The sequence below is a fragment of the Takifugu rubripes genome, chromosome 10 (assembly GCF_901000725.2).
Source record: "Takifugu rubripes chromosome 10, fTakRub1.2, whole genome shotgun sequence".
Taxonomy (NCBI): Eukaryota; Metazoa; Chordata; class Actinopteri; order Tetraodontiformes; family Tetraodontidae; genus Takifugu; species Takifugu rubripes.
Window position 1 is genome coordinate 8541749 of NC_042294.1, and position 27480 is coordinate 8569228.

At 49.1% G+C, this 27480-nt stretch overlaps 1 long non-coding RNA gene across 1 annotated transcript; it reads left to right on the forward strand.

The window, feature by feature from the left end:
• The first annotated feature begins 157 nt into the window (after nt 1–157).
• Nucleotides 158–20966, forward strand: LOC105417004 (uncharacterized). The gene is made up of 3 exons (XR_964856.2): nt 158–364; nt 1580–1742; nt 19876–20966. It is a non-coding gene; the product is annotated as an uncharacterized lncRNA (long non-coding RNA).
• The last annotated feature ends 6514 nt before the right edge of the window (nt 20967–27480 follow it).

Genomic DNA, 27480 nt, shown 5'->3' on the forward strand with positions numbered 1-27480 from the left:
GATAAAAAATCCCAAACAAACACGGGAATAAAACCTTTAAATCCTAATCGAGATATAAAAACAATTACAGATTTAATCGCTAAAAACGCGACGGCGCCGGAAGCGTCGCGGGTCACCTGACCTGGCTGACGCACCTGCGGGCTGATTATCGGTTATTGATCTCGCGCAGATTTTCCGACCCTCTCGCCGTCTCGCCGTGACGTCACGCGCCGTAACCACGGCGCTCCGCTGAGCGCGTGGTCCCGGTCGCGAGCACGTGGAAGCATGGTGGAGATTTTGTGTCTGAGAGACGCGACTGATCGCCGCAGGGAATAAATGGATATAAAAGCGACAAATGGGCAGCGAAACGCAGCAGAACATCACGGTAAGAGCTGTTTGGACTCTCCCCCGACGGACACTTTGCATTTTATCCCACCAAAACATTGATAACATGAATTATTCGCCTGATAAATCTGATAACTCCAGCCTCTGCAGTGTCTGCTAAAAAAATACTTAATTCTCACCTCCACCTCGTCGTGCGTTACCCTGGCTCATGTTAAACCCCTTTTTGTGCTCCATTCTTCAAATATTGTCCTCATTAGGAGTCTATTTTCGTCTTTTGTCGACCGAACTCCTGTTGCAGCCCAGAGCTGGAGATGTTTACAACACATGTTCTGCCATTCTATTGTTCTTTAAAGTGATCGCCACACTCGTGTTTTCTTTAATCTCCATATTCTTTCCAAACCTTAGTATTCTCCATGGACAACAAAGTCTGTTGCTGTTAAATCTCTGCTGTCAGTGTGCGATCACAGTCTTTTGGCTCATGACTAATCATGACAGAATGCATCTGGGATTGCGTCAGGTACTGGTCACAGTGTGTTTTACACATGACATAGGGGGTTTATTTTGCATGCAACAGTAGGAAAAGTCTGGCTCAAGTCGGTTTTTGAAGGCAGAAAAGTGGAAAGTGTTGGAGCGGCGCGCCTGAGACATGAGCTGCACACTCTGACACATGGGTGGACCACAAAAGATGGGATTAGTGCAGGCGTCTTTGTGTGGACTTGCATGGTGTATTGTGAGCAGGGGAAAGTGTGCTGTAGCTGGCTGACCCGGGAACACGCCCCCACGGCGACCCGCATTCACCCCGCTGGAGTTCAGGCTCTGGAAAATGCAGAATTCCCATGCAGGGATCTGTCAGTGGTAGACAATGGTAGGCGGAATTTTGTCCCGCTAGGGGAAAAAAAAAACAAAAAACAGCCACAAATGGAAAGTTATGCTGTATTTTTTTTTTTTAGCCTTCAATCAGAATAATCCAACCAAAAATGAGGAGGCGTCTAATGGGCGTGCTGATTCTGTACGGTTGTTATTAAATCAACAAAACCTTATTAACCCATTATTAACGTCAAAACTGGGAAACAAAAACGTTGCTTTTGACATAACCACCTATTTTTTGCTGATGGGGGGGGGCTAACGCCCAAATTTAAATTCGACTATCAACACAGCGCATCACCCCTGGCGCTTAACGACCCGTCGTCATGGCGACACAGACAACAGCAGCTCTGATTGGTCCGCTGGTTTGTTGTTTATTTCCCTCCCGCAGGTCTCCATCCGGTTTCTGTCTACCTCGTAGAACATTTACCGACTCGAGAGGCCCGCAAATAGCCGGCCAGATGGCCGCCAATTCGCAGAAGCAAACTCCTGTTCGGGGCAGAGCGAGAAAACGTAGAGTGGCGCCGACGCACCAGCGCCGCGGGACCCGTGGGGTAAGCTACACTCGGACAATTACCAATCCTGACTGACCACAGGGCGCAGCCGTGGCCGATACAGTGGATTGTGAGCTTGTGAGATTGCGTCACCTCCCCTTGCGAGACCTGTGGGTCCTCGCCGCGGTCGCTTCGCCCCACATGTTGCTCCCCCTGCAGCAGTCTCAGTTGTGTGTTCCCATTTCCATGCCAGCTTACTCATAGCGAGACTCGACTGCCTCGCCGCAGCAACTGCACACATACTTTTTAGATACTTAGAGGCCCGGGAATACATCGGAGGTCTGCTCTTATGTAATCGGGGTTGTTTTGGTTTTTTTTCCACTGCTGAAAGCTGGAATAGATTAGACGACTTCATACTCCTGAAGTCAGAACTGTACCCAAGCCAGTTAGAACTTTCTCTCTGGACGCATCTCATTTCGCTCTTTTATTGTGATGAAATGACAGTTGTTCTCCACGTCGTGTGTTCCTCACTGACGGTTTCTGTCTGCTACCCCACAGTGGTGACGTTTCTCTCGACGACCTGTTTATGACACCAGGACGACCATAATGTTTACCGCACCTTTGCAGCATGCACGCTTTGCACGTTGGTATCTCAATAAGTATAGTTTTGGTATTTCACAGCCCTTTGTTTTACTTATTTTTTTTAACTTTTATATAATTATAAATTATAATTATATAATAATTTAACTTTTTTATAATACCTTGTTTTCAGATCCTGCATGTAGCTTTCGACCTCTCCATTTCACGTGAAACGAGGGAGCTAACCATTAATTAGCCTCCGCACTAGCCGGCCCACGTTCCATCCAGGAAATTACATCATTGAAACAAATGTTCAAGGCTTTTCTAGCAACCATGCAGGGGGACCCCCATCAATATTTGCATAAAGGGCTCCCTTGTTATTTAACAAAAAGGCGGTAATTAGTATGCTAATGTAATTATATGCTTTTTAAAGCGCATTGGTTACACCTTTTAAGTGTTTTTGCTCAAAACAATAAGGTTGGAGTGACTACCTTTTAACAGTTTGAAGCTGCAGAGAAAAGCCTTTTGGAGCGGTGCTGAGGTCGCCCACAGTAAAGTCTGGTTGTTGCGTAACAGTATTAGTCCCTGGTGAATGATGTCATCGCCAAACCTCATGCGCTCTTAATATATGGACAATTTGATAAAGCAAAGTAACCAAAATGTGGAAAAATGTATGCTGCGCGCACCAAAGCCCTATTTATACATATTTAATTTGAGTTTTGGATGTTGCTAAACCTTCCTCATCTATTCAAAGTGGTTCAAGTCCTGTGAGTAGAACACAGCAATTATAAGCGTGTATAACAAAAAGAATTTTTTTTTCTGTTTAGATTGATATGACCTTGTGTAGGAAATTGAATTCCTGTCAGATTTTCCTTTCATGGTCTCAATCAAGGCCTTGAAATGATTTCTAGATTGTGTAAAACATCATTTCAGGGGAAATTGAAAATAAGAAATCTAAAGAAAGCAGCTGGGTGCTAACCCAGGTGCGAATTGGTTTAGCCTGGATGTAAAGCGTGGGTTGAGGACTCTGGCCTCGCATACGTAAGTGATAAATTCAGACCAAAAATGACACGTGGCTGCGTTTCTTGTGTTGACAGAGGGCTTACGTTAGACCACAAGTGTAGGCAGTTGTAAAACCATCTATGGCATTAACTGTCCTTATCAAAGAGGAAGAACTCTATAGATTTATAACTGCCTGAAGGAGACCTGTCCAAATTGACTTTATCAACACGTTTACGTCGAAATGTGAAGTAGATTAAAACCACAGTTATTTGCATAACCCCGCCTCCGGCCAGGGATGCTGCACAGGCTCCGCCCCCACCCCTTTAGGTTTAGTGGCTGATACACACACAACCGTACTGTGATGTATGGAGCGCCCAACCACCACAAATGCCTTATGTTGTCTTCACATTGAAACCCTTGTACCCGGTGCCAAAGGACGTACTTTATACGTCCGCTCGTGTAGATAACTGATAAGAGTAAGCTGAAATAAACCCTTTCATAATGTTTAACACATGCTATAGGAGTGCTTTCCCTGGAAGCAAGCCCGCGACCTTTTAGCTCTTCTGGACTAAATCCAATAAATAATATGTTTTAGCTCAAACCAGAAACTGTGTATTTGTTTCAAGGATGGAAATGTGAAACACACGGATGTTGGGTCAAAACAAAAAAAAAAAACCCAACCTGTTTCCACAATGACACTCGGGTCGACAGACGCCGTCATAGAACCAAGCCCACGGCGAGCGGCGGCGCGCTGAGAACATCAGGTGTGGGTGGAAAAAAAAAAAAACCAGCGCAGCGTCTTTAATGTGGAAGCTTCAGAGCATTTCCTTAAACTTCAGCAGCATCTCCACAGACAGCCCTGCAGTGTCTGCCTTTTTTTAAATACCAGATTTACTCCATTTAACACCCCCCCCCCCCCCCGCGCTAATTCTCGACTCCTTTTTCACTTACAGTTGGAGTTTTCCAGTCGGGCTGTACGCTAGTGTTCCACATAATCTCCTGCCTGCTCCAGGGCTCAGTTGAACTTCACCACAGAAAGTTTTCACTCTCCCTGGCAGCGCTGTCAGATTCAATGGAAAATCTTGGGTTCAATTCCCATAATTTATATGGTACAAGAAGGGGTGGGGGGCACAGCTAAAATGCCCTGAATAAACACCAGGTCAGAACTGACCATCAATCGTGTTCTCCGGGGCAGCAGGTAGATGTTTGTGGTTGGTGGAGGCGAATTCCGGTACCCCTCCCTGGCTCTCTGGGTCACATGAGTCACCCTCTGCAAACAATGCATTTGATTTTGCTGTCTGTTCACCTCAGGCGGGGAGGGAGAGAGCCAAAACCACCCGTTCGGCTGACCTACATAGTGCGCGGACCGCCGCCCGTGGTGGCGGAGCCTGAACGGAAACAATCCCACACGTTTACTGAGCGTGTTTCAGAAATGCCATTGTGTGGCCGACAGGGCAGCGGAGGAGCGCGTGATGGAGGGGCTCCTCTGTTTGCCTGCGGTGAAAGGTAAAAACCCACACGAGCGGCGATGGCGGCTGATGCACAGCGACTCCTCAGATGAATAATCCGACCATCAGTTACCAGCACTGAACACATGAAACATTCTTTTGAATGTTAAACAGTGACTTTGTTTTGGTTCCCGCCCCGGGAGCCATCTGAGGGATCACAAGATGACTACCAGAGAAGGCGCTAAGGAAAACAGACGCCTTTGACTGTTACACTGGCCCACATTTTGACGGGTCATGATCAGCCCGCGGGACTGTCAGCTAATCCTCCACTGCACGTTTGAATGATGCCTAAATTCCTATCAGGTTACCGCACAACTTCCTGTTGCCTCCTTTTCTCCGAAATTTGCAGTATCTCCTAAAGAAAGGGGGGAATTTTTATGATTGAGGGGACGGAGTGTAGCCGTGCCGCCGCCGCCGGGCGTCGCCTGCATCTGATAAATTTACAACGGAGTCCAGAAAAGCCTTGTCGACCATCCCGATTAGAGCGTTAGCTGCCTAGGAGCGCTAAAGGACCAGTTAGCAAAGGCGCTCTTAGCCAGGGGAGTTAAAATATTAATTGCGTCCTCTCTGTGACAACTGTTTCCGTCATTTTCTCATGGGGGGTCAGGCAGCGGTGTGTCTGAATCCGCCCGGCTAATTACCACTGCCAAAAGGTTAATGTAGTTGTTGTTCCCAGATTGAGGGCGCCCAGTGTGCTGGTTCATTGCCAAAACCATTACGGAAGGGAGTCGGGCTCCTCCCGGATGCTCACGGAGACGGCTTTTCGCTCCCTTTGTCTGCTCCTGATGGTTTTTAATCAAAGCAGCTGGTGTGGAAGCGTGAAAACCGCCGCCTTCCTAAACAAACAGAAGCACGTTTGCAGTGGCGGCGTGTTTTACATTTCACAAGGCGGCCTTTGACACCTTAATGCAACCCAGCTCTGGATTGTCGTGATGGCTGCCTGGCTGGAGTTGAGGGTTTTTGGGGACTAGGCAAAATGACCCTTGACCCCTCCGGGTCCGGATCAGGGTTGCCTGCAGGGTTGAGCGTGGATGGATTTTACGGAAACCTAAAACGAAGGAAGATCCCTGTAAAGACAGGTGTGAATCGGCAGGAACGGCGTTTGGCAACTGTGATGAATGAAATGGACGCGATCTGACCACTGGCAGCAGGCTGGGCTGGGCCTCGACTTGCACCCTCTCACCCCAATCCCTCCCCCTCTGCTGAAGCCACGCTGAGAGGACACGTCTTATCTTACTGCATGAGATGTGGAGACGCCGCTGCCAACTGGGACTTAGGTCAGCGCACGCCAAAATTAGAGCAACATATAAAATGGGGGGGGGGGGGTTGCAGGTAATAAGAGGATGAGATGGCGTCTTGAAAACACACTTGTATCAACTCGCAATATACGAAAGGGTGATTTGACCTCAAGTGGGTCTTTAAGAATACATCCCGGGGTCGAAGGTCACTCAAACCACCTCTTGAAGCAGATGTTTGTTTATTGGTGGCGGCTCGTAAATTCTTTCCCCCTCCTTCACCTTTCTCAGTTATTCTTGGAGGACAGTTGTGAAAACACAGACAGAGACAACAGAGGAACTGAAACGGCGGTCGGCTGACACCTCCAGCCTCGGTTGGAGCTTCAGCGTGAAGAGGAGGAGGAGGAGGAGGAGCGTTTGCGCCACTTCTGGCTGGCTGCCGACAGCCCAGTAGGCCTGCCTGGTCCTGACTGATGAAGCTGTCTACAGGGACTTGATGGGGAAGAGCAGGGCTGTTTTTATTTGCCTACAACAGATGGGCCCCCTGGGGCCCCCCTGGCTTGTTCACACCCCTCATGAGCTCAGCATCCTTCATCTTAATCAGCGAACAGGTTCCTGAGCGCCACCACCTGACCTACAGGCGACCTCGATGACTGGGGCGCCTTTTCAAAGTTAACGGATGCTGGATGGACTATGGCTCATTACTCCACAGCTCCCAGTCAGGAACTGGAGGCTGTTAGGGTTTGTCGTCTCCTGAAGGGCAACACAATGACAGATCCAGCTGTGCCCATATGTTATATTTAGTTTGCCATAGTCACAAGAGAAAGTGGAATTGTAGGCGAGTTGGCGTTCCCTTAATGGCGTTTGCACACCAGTCAAAATAATTGCTTACTGACATTGCTATGCTAACAAGATAGCCCCTGCCAAACTGGTGTCACTCCCAGGTCCTCAAGAGACACAAACGTGTCAAACGGCGACGCTGCGGAGCGCCCCTGCAGTGCTCGATAGCACATCACCCCGGGGCATTGAGATTTACCGAAAATCTGCAGAAAAATGACACTAGGACGGCCGTAGCTGTTGTTTGAAGCATAAGACGACACGCGTGGGGAGTCGTTTTCATGCGCTCCCTTCGCTGAAACCTTCGGAATTCCGTTTTTTTCCCTCTCTCCTTTGCTCAAGGCCCAAATGTATCCTCCCTCTGGTTTCTGCCAGCTGTGACTCGTCAACCCTACCTGCTGTCGTCTACCTGCCCTCCAACAGGCTCAGGTCACAGGCTGAGCCTCACATTCCGTTGCTGTCATAAGTTAGCGGGTTCGCGCCACTATTTTAGCTCCTCTTGCTAAACAGGCTCACTGTAGCTCTCGTTCCGGACAGCTTCTGGTTTCAGCGCTTTGCCAACGTTTTTGCTCCAGAATGTGTGTTTCCTTTCAGAATAAACCCATGTTTGGCGTGGTTGTAAATCTAATCCCCACATTCCGCCAGATCAGACAAACGCGGCGCCAGATGCAACGCCATGCCATGTTCCGGGCTGGCGTTCCGATCGTCTTTGTCTGTTCTTGTAGAATTCCTGCGTCTGGGAGACAGTTTTTCAACACCCCCCCCCCCTTCATTGTCACAAATGTAAGAATTAATTCCCTTTGTTTAGGATTTGGGAGAGCCGCGCGGGTCTTATCCCCCCTTCTCGCTCTCCTCTGTGGTGACATTGGACATTGTTTCCTCTTCCTGCTGATGGCTGTTGTTCTTTTCACTATCAGGCAGAAGCAGCACAGGACTTTTACAGTTGCTGCTGATTCACCACAGATTAGATTGCACATCCCTGAGAGTGAGATTGCTCAGTTTTACTCTGAAACATTACATGAAGCCTGCCACGGGTCTCCTGACCCCAGAACGCAGAGGAAGTTTAGCTCTTGCAAATCCCATAGTGAGACAGCCACTTCCTCTATATAAGTGTAAAACAGATTCTTTATCATAGATGATCAGATAGCTCTCTGGCTATAAAGACCTCAGGTCCAAGAAGGTTGGGGTGAGTTTTCAGTGATAGTGCACCTTTTATCTTTCAGCTTCCTAGCTTTTGTCTTTGTTTGTTTGTCTTTAAACCCCCTATTCTCATCCCCCAGCATGTTTTCCTGTATCACAGGTCCCAGTAACAGTCTTTTAATTACATGTACTTCAGAGTGTAAAGAAAGCTTAATATATCTCCAACATCTGGGCATCGTGGTGCAAACTACAGGCTGCAAGATAAATCTCGCTATACGCGAAGAATCTGACAGCTCCGTCCAAGTTCCCCACCCCAGTAAAGAACTTTGTGTCTCAACATTTATCTGTTTTGCTAATAGGTGTAATACCAACAGTAGCCACTGGGCTTCATTTGATGTAGCTACACCTGTAGAGCGTCACCGTATTGAGGTTGTGGGGTCATTTGTCAGGAATGTCAACAACATAACGTAGCGTGTTCTGTCTTTTCTTTTGTCCCTGCGGGTTCCACAGTGAAACTGGGTGCTGACTAGCTGTTTGGGCCAGTTCGTGAGGCAAATGACTGGATAAACATCGCAACGTGTGGATTTTCTGCCTAAAAATCAAGCAGTGGTCCAACAAATTCTCGAGAAAATCCAGATTGGGAAAGTCTAACAGTGCAAATGGCTAACATGCTTCTGGGATGGTGAGCGCCATGATGGCAGCTGATCGGACGGCTTGTTGTCTTTGCCCTCACATGGTGTTCCTGCTCACTTCCACGTATTCTCTTTGGACATGATCCAGCTCTAAATGCACAGATCGCCTCTTTTCACAGAGACAGCAGAGTCAGCATGGCTACAGCCCCCAACAGACCCCTGGGTCACTGTCTCCCATGCCCTGAAAAGGAGGTTGAACCTTTGGGGGCCAGCGCCGTGAAGTGGCCTGGTACTCATCAGCCGCTGGAGGTGTTTTGTCTAAAGCTTTTTCATTCATTTACTGTGCTGCGCGAGCGCGCCCTTAAATTAAACAAGCAAGCGCAGACGTGTAAATATTTATCCTTCCGCATTTGAGGGCCGTTCAAAGCGGACAAAGACGTGAATGGGGACGATAAATTTAGATATTCGCAGCTAAAGTTTGTAGTTTTTATTGGACGATTCCTTTTATTCCGAATTTTTATTTTTGTTTTTTTTCCCGCTGCGATTTTTGATAAGTGATCGGACGGAGAGTTGTGAAAAAGAGGTCCTCGACCCGGTCACCGGCGCTCCAAGAGCCGTCCACGTAGTCTGCTGAAGTCTTTTAAACTGTGTGGGAGACACATGTGAAGCTATTTAAGGGGGACGTAATTGACGCGGCGGAAGATTTTTCTCTTATCCTAAATGTGACTTTTTTCCACTTAAAAATGCAGCTGAACTGGAAGCAGAGTTTCGCTCCGCTCGAAGTCAAAATGTGGAAAAAACCCACATTAAATGCTTTAGCTGATTTTCTGTGCATGATAATGCTGTCATTCTTGCCACAGGAAATGAACGTTTTTCCGTCCGAATGCTAATGTGAGGCCTGGTTGTTCATTTATTGGATTTGTGTGGGATTTTTTTTTTTTTTTTGTCCTAATGACTAGAAGTGAAGATGAAAGAAGCATAAACGAGTTTAAATTCCACAAATACCACAGAGAACAGCCTGCATAACTCCCGATCCTTTCTGGGCAGAATCACATGTGTCCTCCGGCTCTACTGTATCCTTATAGGACACCAGTGCGTCCTAATAGGACACCAGTGCGTCCTTATAGGACACCAGTGCGTCCTAATAGGACACCAGTGCGTCCTTATAGGACACCAGTGCGTCCGTATAGTGTGTCCTTGTAGGACACCAGTCCATCCTTATAGGACACCAGTCCATCCTTATAGTGTGTCCTTGTAGGACACCAGTCCATCCTTATAGTGTGTCCTTGTAGGACACCAGTCCATCCTTATATGACACCGGTGTGTCCTTAAAGGACACCACTGTGTCCTTATGGTGTGTCCTTGTAGGACACCAGTCCATCCTTATACGGCACCGGTGTGTCCTTATAGGACACCAGTGCGTCCGTATAGGACACCAGTGTGTCCGTATAGGACACCAGTCCGTCCGTATACGACACCAGTGTGTCCTTATAGGACACCAGTGTGTCCTTATGGTGTGTCCTTGTTGGACACAGTACAGCCACAGTACAAATCCTACACCAATATTTACATCATCAGACTGGGATGATGTGACGGGCTTCCAACTAGTGTATTACCAGTATAAATTTCCAAATGGGAAGTAAACATGAATGAATTTATATGAATGAACGTGACCCCAGCTAGAGTTAATGCCCTTTAAGCGGCAGCCCCTTTCAAGAGTAGATTCCTCTGTCACAGACATCCCAGCAGTGACTCGTCTTAAATTTGAGGCTGTTTTTTTCCTCATTAAAATATTGTTTACTTGCGTCATCGCGTGCTATAATGTTCCAGGAAATGGCACCATTTCATGCTCTGGTTTGGGGGTCATGTGATGAAGGAGGGAGTCTCAGATGATCGAGGAATGGATCATTATTCTGATCAAGCGTGAACACGGTGACGAGAAAAACGCCGCAAACATCAACTGGAATTTGTTCTCAAGGGATGAAACACCAGATCTACGCAAGAAAAGCCCCATTCAGGCATTATTTAGCCCACATGGTCCCTCCAGGAACGGGGTCTGTATTTCACCTCCGATGGCTCATGTGACATCATCTCTCCCCGCGTCGCCGTTAGCTTCACGCGGGAGGCCGCGGCTGCAGATAGAGTTGTCCGACTGTTTCATTCAGGCGAGAAGTTATAGCCTCGGAGTCGGTGAAACCAGCCAAGTTTCTGTCTGACTTAATTTGCAGGGCTCTAATGAAGAACAGGCTTTGTTTTAGCCCGGGCCATTTCAGGACCCCAGATTCCCCCGTCCTGACGCGCCCCTCTTTGTCCTTGCCCCTAAAATTTATTTTTAAAAAAAAGAGAGAGACACGAGGCGCTTGAGGGTTCATCTTGTATCTGCACCTGTTGATTTGAGTGTATGTCTTTGCCATTTCCCATCTTGAATTTACAGCCCTCAGCTGGGGGCAATGACCTTTTACTCGGCCTCGGAGCAAAAGCCGGAGCAGCTGGGATGACTTCACCGGACCCTCGTGCAAAAAGGACACTGACAAAGGTCCACGCTGTCCACCTAAATCCCGCGCGCAGCCCGATTTTACAGCTGTTTCTTTCTGATGCTGCAGGTTTTTTAACAACTCAAAAGGTGCATTCATTCCTCATCGCTGCGCCATGTGTCTTATTCACGAAAGTGAAAGCGGGTTCAGGAAGAAACCGCCGGTTCCTCCCATGTGGTCCTTGGCATCGCAAAATGGATTTTTATATGGGGCTGGCAGCTGCGTGAAGCGCAACATTAGCAACGCCGGCTCGTTACAAAGGGAAGCTGAACGGTCCGTGTCAAATTTATTTCTCGTTTGGCAGGGCACCGCAGGCTTCCACAGTGTCTCAGTGTGAGGAGAAATGGCTGGATGGTTTTAGGAAGTGCCCCATTACCGGCGGGCTCCTCTTGCCTGTTGGCTTCCCTCTGGAGCAGCTGTCGGTCAGTGTGTCACTGGGTAAACCTCGGGAACACGGTGCTAATGACGCCAGCGTTCTTAAAGAGACGTCACGCGTACTTAACGCATCAAAGCAACTTTTCGTATCTATTCTGCGCACCCGTTCAGAGCTTCCAGGTTTTAGTGCTTTACATCAGGTGGGCTCACAGCGGCTCCATGTCAGACCTCGAACCCACTTCCTTGATTTTGTCTCCGCCGTCTGCTGATCTCACCCTTGTCAGTCCGGGTCAAGAGGTTTTCGGTTAATGAGCGCGCTGTTAAAGAAAGAGCGGCGGCAGCTCGCGGGAGCAGCAGCAGCAGCTGCTAGCATCAGCGCTGGCGCACATTCCTGCAGGTTCACGTTACAAGAAGAGAGATGGAGCAGCTGGAGTTTGACAAGTTTAGAAACTGGTGACTCAAAGGGGCTGACATTGCTTTCGTTGAACTGGTCAGAAGCGGCACGCTGCAGCTCCTCAATGACTCAGTAGCCAAAGATGGAGATTTAGAACGTGGACTGAATGACCATTATTGTGTATATAACACGCAATTGTTGCTCTTGGCTGTGCTGCTACCTTCTCGCTGTATCTGCCCTTTGGTATTTCAGCGGTTGAAGGTCATAGTTAACGCTTTGAATTTCATTTGCTACCAAGCTAATTTTCTCACCAATGTCCTAGCACCTTAGCTTTTGCCGGCGGCATGTCTGAATCGGTTTGACTGGGCCGCCGTTTATTTGAAAGCCACAGTCCAGGAGCCAAAAATCCACCCGTCCCTTCCTTTTTTGGTACCCTGCTTTTGGGGGCGTCCACTGATTGGTCCACGCAGGCTGACCAGCTGTGCCGGCTACAACTGAGAGGGATCGGAGTGAGTACTGGGTGAGTCCTACAACGTTAGCGTTTCTATTTTTACCGCTAATGTCAGTCCATAACGTACTGGCACTCCAGTGTTATCCGTTCAGGTTTTACTGTGTCACGCTGCAGTGATGTCACACGGCTTATGTAGCTGACTCAGCGGCCTCGTGCCCCCCGTTAGAAACGCGACTCGAATGAAAGCAAATCATCTTTCTCTTTCCTCTGCACTGAACAGCGAGGTGATATTTGATCAGATTTAAGCCAAATGGAGGGGGGGGGGGGGGGGTTTCTGGTGTAGGATCACAGTTTTATGAATGGCAACCCGGCGCTTTCGGTGAGCAATCTATCGTGGGCCGTTCTTTTCTGCTTTAATCAGCATCAGATGAAACAGGATTTCCCACAGATCAGAAAAATCCCAGCCCTCCCACATGCCTGGTGCTTTTAGCATTTCGGTCGCTCCTGATTTCGTATTAATAGCAGTGGCGGATAGATGAGAGTGCGGTCCTCTGCCGGCTTCATGCGAATATGCAGCATCTGCATGTTCGCCACATATTGCACGAGCGTATGTGAGCGACTGCCTGCGCGTGGATTTCGTCGCCTTGCCTGTTATAGTAGGGCCGCGCTCGGATACCAGACCTCCTCAAATAGTGCGGTCACGTGAGGAGGCACGCTGCCAGATGGGTCGAGTTGCTTACAACCTCGCCCACATTCCTTTATTTCGCTGTCATCCCCCTGGAAATTCACTTTCTCCGACACGTGGCGTCCCTGAATATACACCGACTCGGAAGCCGCCCGCTGAAATCAACCTTAAAGCCACGAAGAGCCTGATTCAATATTGGCAGGAAAACTGGGGCTTTTTTAACAAAAATGACACCCTTTAATTAGTCATTCTGGTAAAATCTAACATTTTTCCAGCGCTACATTTATTAAAATAAAGCATCTTTAAAAATGCTTTAAAAAAACAACCCAAAAAGCTCATAATTCTTAATGATCAGTATGAGGACTGCAGGTTTTATTTCTGTGCAAAAATCATCTCACACGTGTGCCGTCCGCTGCCGTTGCCGAGCGACAACTGTTGCAGTGACAGTTGAAAGCAGAACTGCCCACTGTGGCGCCCGTATCACTTCTGTGAAATGTTCCCCCCTTTCAGACAAAGGCCAAACCGTCATGTGTGTTTGCTTAAACAGATAAAATGGCCGTAAAGCCAACGTGTTTGTGCTCCTTTGATGCTTCAAAACTCAGCGCGCGAGTCGTTGGACCGACATTCAGTCGACTCAAAGTATGAATTGAAACTCGTGAAGTCGGCGAATCAAAAAGATACCAGCAGAATTTGAGGGAGCTGTGAATAAAGCCTGATTTAGGGGAAAGGGCTACTCTGCCCTTTTTCTTGTCTTTTGGAGGCGTCTCTGCCGGCTACATCCCAAAATCAGCTGTGAAATTTAAAAAAAAGAGGTGCGTACATGTTCTCAGTGCTATCAATGTTGATCTGTGGCGAATGTCGTCACCTTCAGGAGAGTTGAAAAGCGACCAACCCCAAACCCCCCCCTCCCAATCCCCAGGTGCTGTTGCAGACCCTGGGGGCCAGTTTAAACTACTGAGGTGTAGAGGTTGAAGCAGGCGGCGTTGGATTGTGTTTCGCTGAGACACATGTGTGAACACACAGGATATGGGTTTTACTACTTCCTCCTTTCTTTGAGAAGATGCACCCCCCCCCCCCCCCCCACCCCTCTGCATGGGCCCCTGCGGTGATGGACAGTGGTTGGGAAGTACCTAGCGCTACAACTGTTGTGCTGTCATGCAGAAAGGGGCGACTTTCGCGTCCGTTGCGTTCTGCACTCGTGAGCTAGGGATGGAAGCGGGAATTGTGCTGGGGGTTATTCCAGCCCATGTGCTCGTTATCGCTGTGCATCGGCGCGTCTGGTGCCGCGCTGCAGAGAGGGAAAGTGTTTTCTCACACTTCTCACGTGGGCTAATTTAGTTGACAGTCTGTGCATCAACTGCACGAGCTAAAACTGATTGTTGCATCATTTTCAATGGAAGGCATTAGCTGGAATTCATCGAAACGTCCGCGGTGTAAATTCCAGCCGACGTGCAGAACTGGCGGCTCATGTGCGGTGCTTAACTGTTCCTCCGACTCTGGCAACTGTCGTAGCAGGTGGGAAAGTGCCTTGCTCAAGGGCGGCTCTGAAATCGCTCGACTTGTCCGGCCTTTCCGGTTCGGTGTCCAACGACGGGAAAACTTCATGTCTGCCGGGAATCTTCAGATCCAGGGCAGTTCTTCCTCTCCAGTCCAAAACGTTAGCGGCTGAGTCCGTCTCACGCGTGTTCGGGTTCGGAGCAGGAAGAGAACCAGATGAGGTTAATTAATGAGAGAAACTCATTAAAGCGCAGCGCTCGACGCTCCCACTCGCACTATGTGGAGCAGGAATGTGCTGCAGATCACTCACGGGGTCGCTTCAGGTAATGAATGAACTGGGAATGATGGCGCACCAGTAAATTCCAGGCCGGATTGTAAAGGCTGAATGAGTTTCTCACCACTGACACCTCAGCACACACACACACACACACACACACACACACACACACACCCAGTTCATTCATTCATTAAGTTATATATTTACATTACTTGTGGTGTCGGCTCACTATAAAAACGCTGTCAATGAATGGCCGGTAACTATTTCCTGTTTCTGCCACATTTTTCTCTCTTCTTTTTGTTTCTTAGACTTATTTGCATTTTTATTCTGTATATTTTCTCATTTCTAAATGCTCTCAAACACGACAGTTTTTCTGACCTACTCGTCAATAAATCATTGGAAGGAAATTCTCGCGGGAATATCAAGTTTTTTTCCCTGTATTCCTTTTCATTCATTCCTTTGATTTGGCCGATCTATAGTGAGAAAGATTTGAAATCATTAGATTGGCGAAAGCTCGGCTACATTTAGAAAAGATTTACCTCCAGCGTGAATGTTGACCTGGGAATAATGAATAAGATGCTGAAATATCAGGACAGGTTTTCTCCTGCTCGTACACGTTATTTGCATTTCTTTGCATTCCAACGCTCTTTCCCCAGTGGGACCAGTCCCGGCCGCCTGACCCCCCGTCGGTTCACGCCCTTTGCCTTTTGATGTGGCTGCTCTGTTTGTTCACCAGCGCCAGCGGTCTGTTCGCTCCCATTCAGCCGTCCGCCACTGGCTAAATCCCTCGCCCCGACCGGGCCGCGGCTGCATTGTTTGCTTCGCGCCAGGAGGCGGGAAACACGTGGCCTCGTTCACGCGCCTCTGCAGGTGTGGCGTCTCACCTGCGTCCAACCTGACCTAACAGCCACGGCGGAGCCGGAAAAGTGAGCGTTTGAGGCTAATAAACGGCTACGGTTGATCTTCCTTCTTAAATGGCGCAAAAGTCCTGACGGCCTTAAGAGAAAGGTGAAACCCAGGTGACTCATTACCAGTTTAAAATGTCATTTTTCTTTTCTTGTAAAAGTCAACTGGTTTTCAGAGTCTCATAAAGAGAAAATCTTATATGACTCACTATAAACATCTGTGTTAGTTACATTGAAAGCAGTTGGGTTAGTCATGCTCCGGCCCGGGAGGCATCCGTGTAATTACAAAGCAAATAACGCGATAGCTTTAGTTTGCTTAGCGACGATTAGCCGCCGAGTTACAAACCCAAAGGCGTCTCTGAACTCGTGCATCCTGCAGTTATTTTTAAAATTCATTGACAAGAAGAGGCAGCAGTTAGACCAAAGAGAGGAAGCCAGAAAAGTGTCGGCTTTGGTTCCCTTTTGTCTTCGCAGCCCCCCCCCTCAGCTCGCTTCATTCACGAGCCTGCACGCTCTGAGACCGCGTCTCATATACCGGGTCGCTTGCGGCAATAAGCCTGTTACCAAACACGTACAAACACAAATAGTTCACTACTTCACTTCCTGTGTGTAATTTCTCTAGAAAGTGCTGACTTAAAAGGTCAGTTGAGTTGTGGCCGCCCTGAGCAACGTTTGATTCTGAGGTCGTCTGCTTGCACGCTGAACCTGTGCGCCGTTGCTAACACGCTACGTTGCCGCAACAGTTGGTTCTACCTGCGCACGTTAGCAACCGTTGCTATGTGTCTGCAGGAGCAGCAGCCGATCATTTAAGCTCTTTAATGGCCAAGTTGATCCCAACTTCTCCACTCTCCAAGATCAGCAGGGCCAGATTTTTACTCGAGCGATGCGCTAGCATCTCCTTGCAGGACGGGGTTGATGACCACCGTTTGAAATGACATTTATAGACCTTAATATTTGAAATATGTTTTCACAGTCAGTTCGGCAGCAGCGATTCCAATGGCAAAACTCTGTATGTTGTCCTTTAAGTTCATTATGTGGCACCTCAACACATTTTTTTTGGTCTCGCCCAGCGACCCGCCCGCATTCACATCATTTTTCCCGTTCTCACATGTCTGAATTTGCATGAGAATTTGACCCATTTCAGGGCTCTCCCTGCAGACATCCCACCTCCAAGCGCTCCGGGACTCTGCCCAACACCTCCATTTTTGTTCCTCTCTGATTTTAACGTATCCTGGTCAGAGAAGTGTGTTTTTGTCTGAGCTAGTTTAAAAATTTTTTTAAAAAAAGGCTTTGTCTACTCCAAAAGAGTGTAGTTAAAACCAGCCGGCGTGAGTATTTTTCCATTTCATGGATCAGATTTCGAGAGTTATTTAAGAGCATTAATGTCAGTGATATATTTTACTGTGACTTTTTGGCAGCGTGGTCTACTTAAGGTCAACGAGGTCGAGATGAGCTAAAAATAAAAATGGCCTATTAGGTCTTACTATGTCTTCATCAGCAAATCTTTAATTAAAATAGACTGCTCAGACCTCCAGTCACCTAATCCCTTTATCTAAAGGATAAAAAGACAGCACCTATGTGAGTGTGTGTGTGCAGTGACATCTATATATATGCTCTATCTTTTTAAACATTTTAGACAGATCTTAAAGGCAGCAGTTTTCCAAAACTCTCCGAAGCGCAGCGTCTGTAGATTAAAAAGTGTCCAGGCATGTCGCAGGTGAGTAGCCGCCCCAGCTTTCCCAGGCTCGGTGTTAAAAAAAAAAAAAGAAAGAAAGAAAGTGCGACAGCTGTGGGAGGTCTCGGAGCGCCTGGAACTTGGCAGGAGCCCATTAGAAAGTATTCATCTCTCCAACTCAAACGCCGCCACAGGCCGCCACTCGCTCCTGCCCACGCGCGGGAATGCTCTTTCCAGGAATCGCGCTGCGCCGATCTCCCTGCCCAGCCAGGCACTGTAATTTCATTTAAACCCACCTCTTCTGTTTGGGTTCAGAAGATTCTTTGGAATAACGTTCCGCACTGCGAGAGGCTGAAAAGTTCCAGCAGAAATCTGAAGAGCGCTCTTTAATCTGTGGCTTGGCTCGCCGCCGCCGATCCAGTAACAATGACACAGCGGAGAGTGGATTTAGTGCGTCCAGATCTGTTCCACATTACGCTGCAGAGGCCAGATCTGCGCCGCTGATAATGATCACTTTGATCCCCCCCCTCCTCCTCCAGAGGTCAGATTCTGCCCATCTTCCCTTGACTCCTGAGGTTTTCAGGTTAGCTAGCTAATGCTAGCTAGCTGCACAGAGCTGAATTAACTGTTCTGAGCTTCTGGGAAAGTGGAAACTGCACAGCCATTCAAGTATTGAAAAATTCAGTTCACCTTCTTCGCTTGGCAGCTTCGCTTTGAGTCACGGTTAGGGGAAGTTTGCGCCGATATAAACCCCAGGCTTGTGAGAACCGGTTCTTCTTTAAAGTTGCTGTTTAGCAGCCTCGGGGCCTCCCCCCAGGTCAGCCCATCTCTCTGTTCCGCTTAGAAGAACTTTGTCTTTCCATTAACCTCAATGAGTGTGTGTTTTACTATTTTGGGTGGGGGTGGGGTCAAATCAGACTCAAGGTGGTTTAACTCTATTAATGCCTGGTGTAAAAAGGTGTAATTATCTTCTGAGAGGAACCACAGCAGCTGATCAGGAGGACGCAGCAGGAAGCTACCTTAGCGTTTACACAGATGCTGACATTTAAATGGGGGGGTGGGGGGGGGGGGTGAGAAATGGGAAAGAGAGGGATCGGGTTGCAGGCGGTGAATCATTTTGTCCACCTCGGATCAGGTGTGTTTGTGGTGGACCCTGTTGTTCCGGGCTAACATAACAGCCGGAGAGAGCGGCGGTTTAGCGGGTGTCGCTGCGGCTCGCTGCCCTCCCCCGGGTCTCTCTGGGTCGCCCTTTGAGGCCATGAATGTGGGTTAAACAAACTCCCCGAGACCCGAAATGCAGAAAACAACAAGGAACCTGGAAAAAGACACAGAAGCTGATAGAATCTACACACTCGTTTAAGCTCGGAGAGGAAATTGCATCATAAGCTTTTCTATCAAAAGCCGCTGTGCATTATAGCTGAGGCGCTCCGCAGCTATAAATAAAGCAATCTGCATCTCGGAGCGGACCTTTGTACGTTTCAAGGAATGATAGTTGTCACATCTGTGCAGAATGTCACGTACGTTCTTCACGCCGCCCTGAAATAAGACAGACGTTAGCGTGGAGTCGCCTCTCGAGAGGCTCTGTGAGGAGCCGCTGCGTCATCATCAGGGGTCAGAATCACTCCTAAAAGGTACAAAGGTGCATCAAACATGCATCAACGCCAGGACAATTTGCTGGAGGCTAAATTATGGAATGTTCCACGTCATTCCTGAGGGTGTCGGCATATCGAGCTGCGATTCCCCCCCCCCGCCAAAAGCACCACTGTCCACGCTTCCCTGGCGGCGCCTTTAAAGATCAAAGAACCAGCCAATCAGAATTATTGATGTCGGCGATTCGTGCAGGGGGGGAGATTACCGAGGGCGGCAGACGTGCGCGTGCGTATGTTAACGGGAGGGTTTTATGGCCGTGCTAATATTCATGAGCGCCCGTGAACCTGTTTGACTGATGCACAATGGCTTGGCATTCCTTCTGATCCGTCCCTTGTTTGGATTGACGCTGTAAAAAATGATCAGGTTGTTCCCACTTGGTGATCAACCGCTCGGCTATTGGAACCCTCCGGGTTGGAATTTGATTGACCAGATTGTGTAGCTTCACCTTTTAAAGTTCAGTTTTTTGAATTTTTTACAGTGTATTTTATCTCCACCATAAATCTTTCCTAATCATTCACTGATGATACAGCTGATTTGATATGTTTTGAACACTTCTTTAACCCTCATTGGGATTAGCAACTAGATTTAACATAAAGAATCTCATTAAATATGGTTGGAGTGATATTTTCCACCCTTTAAAGATCTAAAACGCTCCAGCTGTTCACACGATCTGAAATGGAAAATCCTTTGCGTAAACCTTTTGTCCCCTGCCCGTCCATGCGTGCACGCTGCTGTGAAGGCTTTTCAGGTGACACATGCAAATTCATTCTCAGTCATTTTGATTCCAGGTTACTTTTCATTTTCTCTTCCTCTGCAGACCGTCTGACTCAGACCGGATTAAACCCGACCACGGGCCACGTCGATGACTAAAACCTCCGCACACCCTGATTCACTCCCAAAAACTCCAAGCACCGGAGCGCCGGCGTCACTCGACTGTAAACCGCCGGGATGACGAGGAAGGAGGGGAGCGCTTCCGCCCACCGCTGGTGATCTGATGGCCAGAGATCATGTGACGTCCGGGCAGGAAGCGGCTCAGACTCTCTCTCCGGCGCACGCAGAAACCACAGTCGGAAAGCTTGTAATTTTCTGCGCCGCGGCGTTCCAGCGTCCCCCTCCGCTGCGAGCGGCTCCAGCTCGGGATGAGTGTATTTCTGGAGGAGCAGCATAGAATCATGTGCATCCACAAATGACAGATCAGCTCCTGAAAAAGAAAAGCTGCTCGGCCGCTGGGATTAATGCCCCGTTTCATCGTTTCGGATCCAGTCGTTGGGGGACAGAAAGGACGGCTTAAAAAAGAACGTGGGGCCGGCCTCCTCCGTCCCGACGCGCTGACTTTTCTCAGCCAAACTGACTAAATCAATTGTCATCTTTGTTTGCAGTCAGGGCCACCAGACAAGATGTCTCCTTCAGAGACGGCGTGTTAATGAGGGGGCTGATAAAGAGCGGCGGGGGCGTGAGGGTCATGTGCCGCAGTGTGACGGGCGCTGAATGGTCAGCTGTGTTGGCTCACAGAGGAGGAGGCTCAGGGATGCCGCGTACATGAAGGCGCCCTCTGTGCGCCCGCCGTGCACGCAAATATGCATGTCATTAGTGATTTTTGGACTGGAAGAGCTCCGCTCAGGCTTCTGGGACGGGGGCCGCTCAGGCAAAGACGCACTGTCTCACCTTCCCCCCCCCTTCCCAAAAAACTATAAGATATCCCTTTCTAATAACACACCTGGAGAACGTCACCTGTGTCAACAGCAGCCGTGCAAATATTGTAAAGTATCTGATATTAAAGCTTAAACCTGATGTCAACATCATTAAGAGGAGTAAATGTGTGATTTGTACTGTTTGTGTAAGTGTCCCTGGGAGCCAAGGCAAACCTCTATATTATCTAAATGCAAATAAAGATAATTTGGAAACACAGAAAAGTGCAATATTCATAAATGCAGGGGAGTGAACGTGCGCTCGGGTACAGTTAATCGGGGCTAAAATCTGACGTGGAGCAGCTCCAAACGCTCAGCATGACCTCGGGACATAAAACAAGCCAGAGAAAGAGACGAGATGACCAGAAAAAGGCGCATTTGAAGTCATCTGGAACGTTTGAAGTGCAAAACCTGGGTAAAATCCTGCCCGTCAGCAGAGAAAATCACAGATGACAGCGCAACTTCAGAAATCTGAAGGCATTTACATACTCGTGTCCCGCAGGGCGGTTAATTAGGAGCTCCCGGAAAAGCCCGTAAAATAAAGGCTGAGGTCATTATCCAGTACTTTGCATTTTACCCTGTTGGGGATTTTTAACTGTCGAATATTCACGGCCGCTGAAGGTGCCTCCAGCCTTCTCGACGCACAAAAATGGTCAAACGTGCAATTAATAAATGTACGCACATGTAATAAGTCCCCAGTATGGCCAGTGGATCCAAAGTTCCCAGAACTTTCTGCCTCATTGTATCGTTTGGAGTCATAAATCTGTTGGGATTGCCAGCAGCAAGTGTGCGGACGCCCAGCGGGGTGCCTCCGCCGCGGCGAACCGTTTAGCCCGACACGGTGAACCCCGCGTCTGTGGCGTGATGGAAGCCCACAGCTGCTGCGTGCACGTCGCCGTCCCTCGCTGTCGAAGCGTGGCAGCCAACCAAAGCCCTGCTGCCCCCGGTGGCGGCGGCGGGGGCTGCGCGCTACCCGGGACCACAGCCAGGGGCTCTGCAGAAGGATCCTGTGTGTAATATTACAGCATTTGACATTAAACCCTCCTCAGATTTATATCTGTGTGTGTGTGTGTGTGTGTGTGTGTGTGTGTGTGTGTTGCACTGTGTTACATCCAGCTATGAGTGTGGTTCCACGTGGGCTCAAGTTGGCTCCGACTACACGTTTTTAGTGCGTATTATCTGGTGGTCCCGGAGGCTTCTCAGTACAAAGATTGCAACATTTATGACTCATATCTGCGTGATTTATCTCTGGGCTCGCTCTTTTGCGGCCTGGTCTGAGTGTGTGTAGATACGGGGCGAATCTCACAGGCGAGAAAGGGTCTCAGTGGAAAGTTTCTTCTTAAAAACAAAATTGAAAGCCTATTTTGGTGTTTGAACATAAAGTTGACAGAAAACATTCATCCCTCCTGACACTGGCAGAAAAAAAATGATTTTGCACCGTCCTTCTAGTGGCCAAACAAGGAACATTTACGGGGCAAGATTTGCTTCGGGAGCCACCTCTGTCCATTTTATATGTACATTTCTCACCTCTAGCCATTCTTCTTCATTGGCTTTTATCTGTCGTTCTTAATCTCTACCCTTACACTGCCCCCTATGATTTCAGGCGGTACTGCAGCATTATGAATGGCATTAGCATTGGCAAAATATGTAAAAATAGGAATGACGCTAAAAGAGTGCCGACAAAAGGATCTACTCGACATCGCCTTTGAAACTCCATCCATCCATCCATCCATCCATCCATCCATCCATCCATCCATCCATCCATCCATCCTTCAATTTGTCCATCTCTTCCTGTTTATCCAGCTTGCTCTAAACTGGGAATTTATGGACTTCTTTGGAGCTCTTTGTGGGAGGGGTTGTCCTTCAACATTTCCAGCCCCAGATGTGATATTTAATCCTCCCAGTAACTGTAATGAAACCCTGTTGATGTAATTGTCCTTGCACCATGTGAAATCCTTGAACGTTGAAGTGATTCGCACACTTTCTACCCATTTGCATGTCAGTAGTGAGATCTATCTAAGAGGAAGGGCACATTATTGATTTGTTTTACAAACTAAAGGCTCCACACGCTAAGACCAAACCACGATTACAATACAGCTGGCGAATACAGCGAGGCTGCATTCACTGTACTGTTGGAAAATGGAAGATTTGCCAGCAAATGTGCCGAGACGTGGTGGCTGTTGTTAGCTAAGCAGGCCTGAAATGCTGCAGGTGTCACCCGGGTGTTGCGAGCTCATCTGACGAGCAGCTGTCTCCTCAGGTTAAGGCTCAGCAGCTGTCCCGCAACTCTGTTTTCTCATGGGAAACAGGACGACCTCCGCTCAAGAGATTGATCGCTCTCTCCTCTCCCCTTCCTTTAATCCCCAGCTCGAAAGCGCTCTAATATTCATACCTGCGTCTATCTCCCTCACTGACAGCGGCGGCGGCAGGTGGTCCGCGGCTCCCACTGTACCTACAGCAGTTTAGCATACGTGGCTAAAGCCGTGGGAGGCTCGCAGAAAGGGGATGAGTCACGGCTTCACGTGTAACCGCTCCATGTGACGTACCTGTTATTGACACGGCGCATTCAGCAGGGCTCCGGTGGGACCCTTGAACTTGGGAAGCAGTCCCTGGGAGCAGCACTGCAGGGCTGAAGAGTTCAGCGCAGTTAATGTTCAACTCTTTGATCTCTGCCGAGAAGTTGCATTCCACGAATTCCTCACCAACATTTCCAGCAGCAGCAGGACTATGAATGGCTCTACAGAAGACATTAACGCCCTCCTGTCCCCCCCCCCCCCCACCTCCCATAACTGCAGCAATGAAACCAGGTTTCACCTTCGCTCGGCTCATTTTTGCTATCGAATTGCCGCTATCGTCACATGGACTGAAAAAGGACGGCGTAAATGCTTTGTTTTGTCCCCTAACATTCCCCCGCAGATTCTCAGAAGCTCATTTCTTAACTTTCAGAGAAAAGGTCTGATCACAAACAAATGTGGGACATGTGGCACCGCTGCGCTGCCATACGTCGCCGATGACTCCAGCCGCAAAGTGGCGTCCTCGCGAAAAAGTTTCAGGTGGTAAACACATTCGCAGCCAAATCAATAGGGGTGACATCAGCCGGGGGCCCTTCCTATCAACCCACAGAGCAGCAGATAAACAGGAGAAACGGCTCCGCCGGGTTGCTATGGCGCTCTCGAGACCAGACGTTCAAACTCGACTCAAAATAGTGTCATTTACGCCGCCTCCTCCAGGAGTGCTGGATTTACGGTTGTGTGTTTCTGGTCACGGCTCCTGCACAGAGCCAGCATTCATGCTGATGCACTGGGACGTGTCCGCAGCGCCGCCAGTGCACAGCTGATGGACGCGGTCGCGGCCGCCTGGCTGCCTTTGTGACGCTTTAACGAAGACGCGTGCAGATGCAAATATTTGCAGAAAATTAGCCGGCAAACGGGAGGAAATGGGGCAGAAAGTCAACTGTGGGTTTAGGAGCATAGCGTAGCTTTTGTCCCGTGCTCCTCGGCGCCGCTGGAAGATGCAACTCGGCGCCCAAACGTACAGCGACAGTCGGCGACCTTTCACCTGACGCGGGGTTCCGTCTTGACTTTAAACCGAGCACCCCGATCCCCAACATCAAAGGACCAGATAGCGTGGGCCGTGCTGTGATTTCGGGGGGGAATTCTGCAATCATTACTCAATCTGATGAGATCACACCGGCAGAATTTGGCCCGTTCGCGTGCGACTGTGTACCCAACCGATCTGGTCAGACTGCCCCGCAGCTTTGAACTCGTGAGCGACAGGTTAAGCGTGGTTGGGTGATACACTCGTTATCTTCAAAGCCCAGAAGCTTTTATCCTGACTACGCAATCGGGTTTGGACACTTACTGCCTGGGAGTGTTAACCCCCTCAGACATGAAACCTCTTTAACGACCTTAAAAGTGATCACTCTAGCGAGGGCAATGTGTTTGGTAATTGAGTTAAAATGCCTGCCGCGTGGATGCCAGACTTTATTCCCGGAGTTCCAGCAGCTGTCGCAGCAGAGACGACCAATTTATGGCCACATGAATCATACGTTGCCGAGCTGCTGATCTGACCGAGCCGCGACGTTGTAAAACGCTGATTGATTGTGTTGGATGTTTTCTATTGTTTGAGCGCCGAGGCTTAGGAGCTTTAGCGCGAGAGTGATTAACTAATGGAGGGACTTAATCCCAGGTAAGAGTCAGGCGCTGGGGCCCAAAGCAAACAATGAGCCACCTCCATTTAACCCCGGCAGAAAAACCTCAACCCGCAGGCCTCCGTCACCTGGAGGACGACATTCTGGACGGCTGCCCGTGCTGGAGAGGACTGGACAAGGAAGTCCAGCTGGTTTGAGAACGGGGGGGTGAACCAATTAGAGTGTCTCGGTTGATCCCCGCTGCCGGTGACATTAACTGACGGAGAGCTGCGCTCAGGCTTACGCCTGTCTGGAGGGGCGGTGACAAAGAGAAAGAAAGTCTACCAGGGGCTTAGGACTGTCCAACAACTGCACCCACACTGCAGGGCTGAGCCCTCCTTCATGACCCCAACCCCAGGATTAGGGGTTGGGCATCGGAAATCTGGAATTCAGCCAATACTCGAGCTGCCATGGCAACAATAGCATCGCTGTCCAATACACATGGTCCGCACCATGTGAGCGTCTGATCCATTCTTGAATGGAGGATACCTGTTCAGCCACCTCATGCTAATGGGGATTAGTAGAATTTGAATCTGCATCTAATTTATGGGCTAATTAAATCTTTCAGTGTGCTGGCGAGCCGGAACCAGCTGGAAATACGGGCCTTCTCTCTTAGTGTGTTTTTTCCCCTGCTTTATTACCCCCCTTAATCAACTCCTGACTATGTTGTTGCCCCTTGGGTGGGTTCCAAGACCTCCTGAAATGGCGCTGAATGGTTTCTCTTCACGAGCGAGCTGTGGTTGGAGGAGACGTGATCTTGGATCAACGGCGTGCAGCAGCCAGTTTGGGAGCAAAAAGCGGCATTCCGAGGGAATTCCGTGCAAGAGCTCATCTGTGTCAAAGAGCACACGGCGTCTATAAGGTCTTGAAGGCACCTTTCCTGCCCCCATATGGCTGACTGTGTCCCGAGGCCACTTTGTCACTTGTTCCGTCACTCAACCCACTCAGCGACGTAAAAAGCATCCGAGTCAGTGCAGGAGCGTCTGTGGTCACTGTCCTTATGGGAAGGGGGGAGGGGGGGGGGGTTGGGGGCTTTGTGGTGACATCAGGGGATTGGTGATATAATCCTCTTAAAGGACCCTGTGCGCTGGGTCCAGACAGACCTGGATCAGGACAGTTGTGACAGGTAAAACATGGAGTTTCCCTTCCTGTCAGACGGGGAGGGGACCTTTGGGACCCCCCAGGCACGCTCACAGTGTCGCAGAGCTGCTTTTGGAGGCGGCGCCGCTCTCAGATGCTTCTGCGGGCACTGATTCAGGAGAAAAACGGCTGTGATTTTTCTGTAAGTGGCCTTGAGAGCGAACGCTGTGTTTATCCACCGACTGCAGCGCAATAATGTTTTACGAGTACATGTTGCATTTTTATGAACACCTGACTCCCTGAGTCGTGGATCAGGACTCCCTGTGCGAGTAACCTTTATGTTTGACACTTCCATAACTCAGCTGATATGAGAGTGGGGTTTTTTATGCCTCTGAAGAGCCTCTGGCCTGGAGTCAGCTGTCTTTTAAAGGCTCAACTCCATCTAAATTTAGATTTAAGGAGACACTGTGCTGAAGGTCAGGCTTAAATGTGTAAAAATCCTTATTTTGCAGAAATATGAAGTGTTGAGTGTATACAATTTGGCGACATCTAGTGGTAAGGATCAGTATCCAGCCCCCGTATTTACATTAATATTGTACTGCTACAATTCTCTGTATGCTCATCCTGTGACATTCGTAATAGTAGAAGTAAATGAGGAAGTGCAGCCGGGTTTTCGGATCATTTGAAACCAGCAGGATGAGTTAATTTGTTTATAGCCGTCCTGGAAAACTGCATCTGAAGAACAGCAATGCATGTGGACAGATGTCAAAGGTCGCCAGCCTTTAGATGACCTTGTTAAGATCTGCAGGACTCCAATTTGGAGCATTTTATTAGCATAACAAGGTGATCTGTCAGCAGTGAGGTCTGTGGGTGGACGGGGGGGGTAACAGTTGTTGGATCGAGACGTCTCCACTGTTTTGGTTAACGTCACTTTAAAAGGTCAAAGGTCACAGTTGGGATCGGCCTCCTCGGTGGGACTCGTTCAGACGTCACCCGACCTTAAAGTCTCTGAGACCTGATCAGAGGCTTCTGAGAGCGACGCTTCATCTCCGCAACGTTCACACCTTCAACGGGTTTCAAACGTGTGGGCGGGGTGGACCCGGCGCCGTGGGTGTTGAGGGAGGGGGCCCGGGTCCCGCTGGAGGACTCTGCTGCTGCTGCAGCTGCAGAGTTTCTCACAGTAGCAATTTCAAGGACGCCAAGATGAATTACGCACGGGGAGCGCGCGTTTGGTGGAATCTCTCCGCCTGATCCTTCCAATCCACCTCGGCTAATTCCATATCCGAGGAGCGCCGTCCGCCCACCCGCGCCGACGCTCTCCCCCGGTCCCGTCGACCCCTCGCGCTCCGCCGTCCTTTCACCAAAAATTGCGCAGTCGGACGAGTGAGTTGCGAGCAAAAAAATTTGGGGGTGGGAGATTTAAACGCCATCAGAGAGTGTTACCCTGAAGAGGCTAATGGTGCAT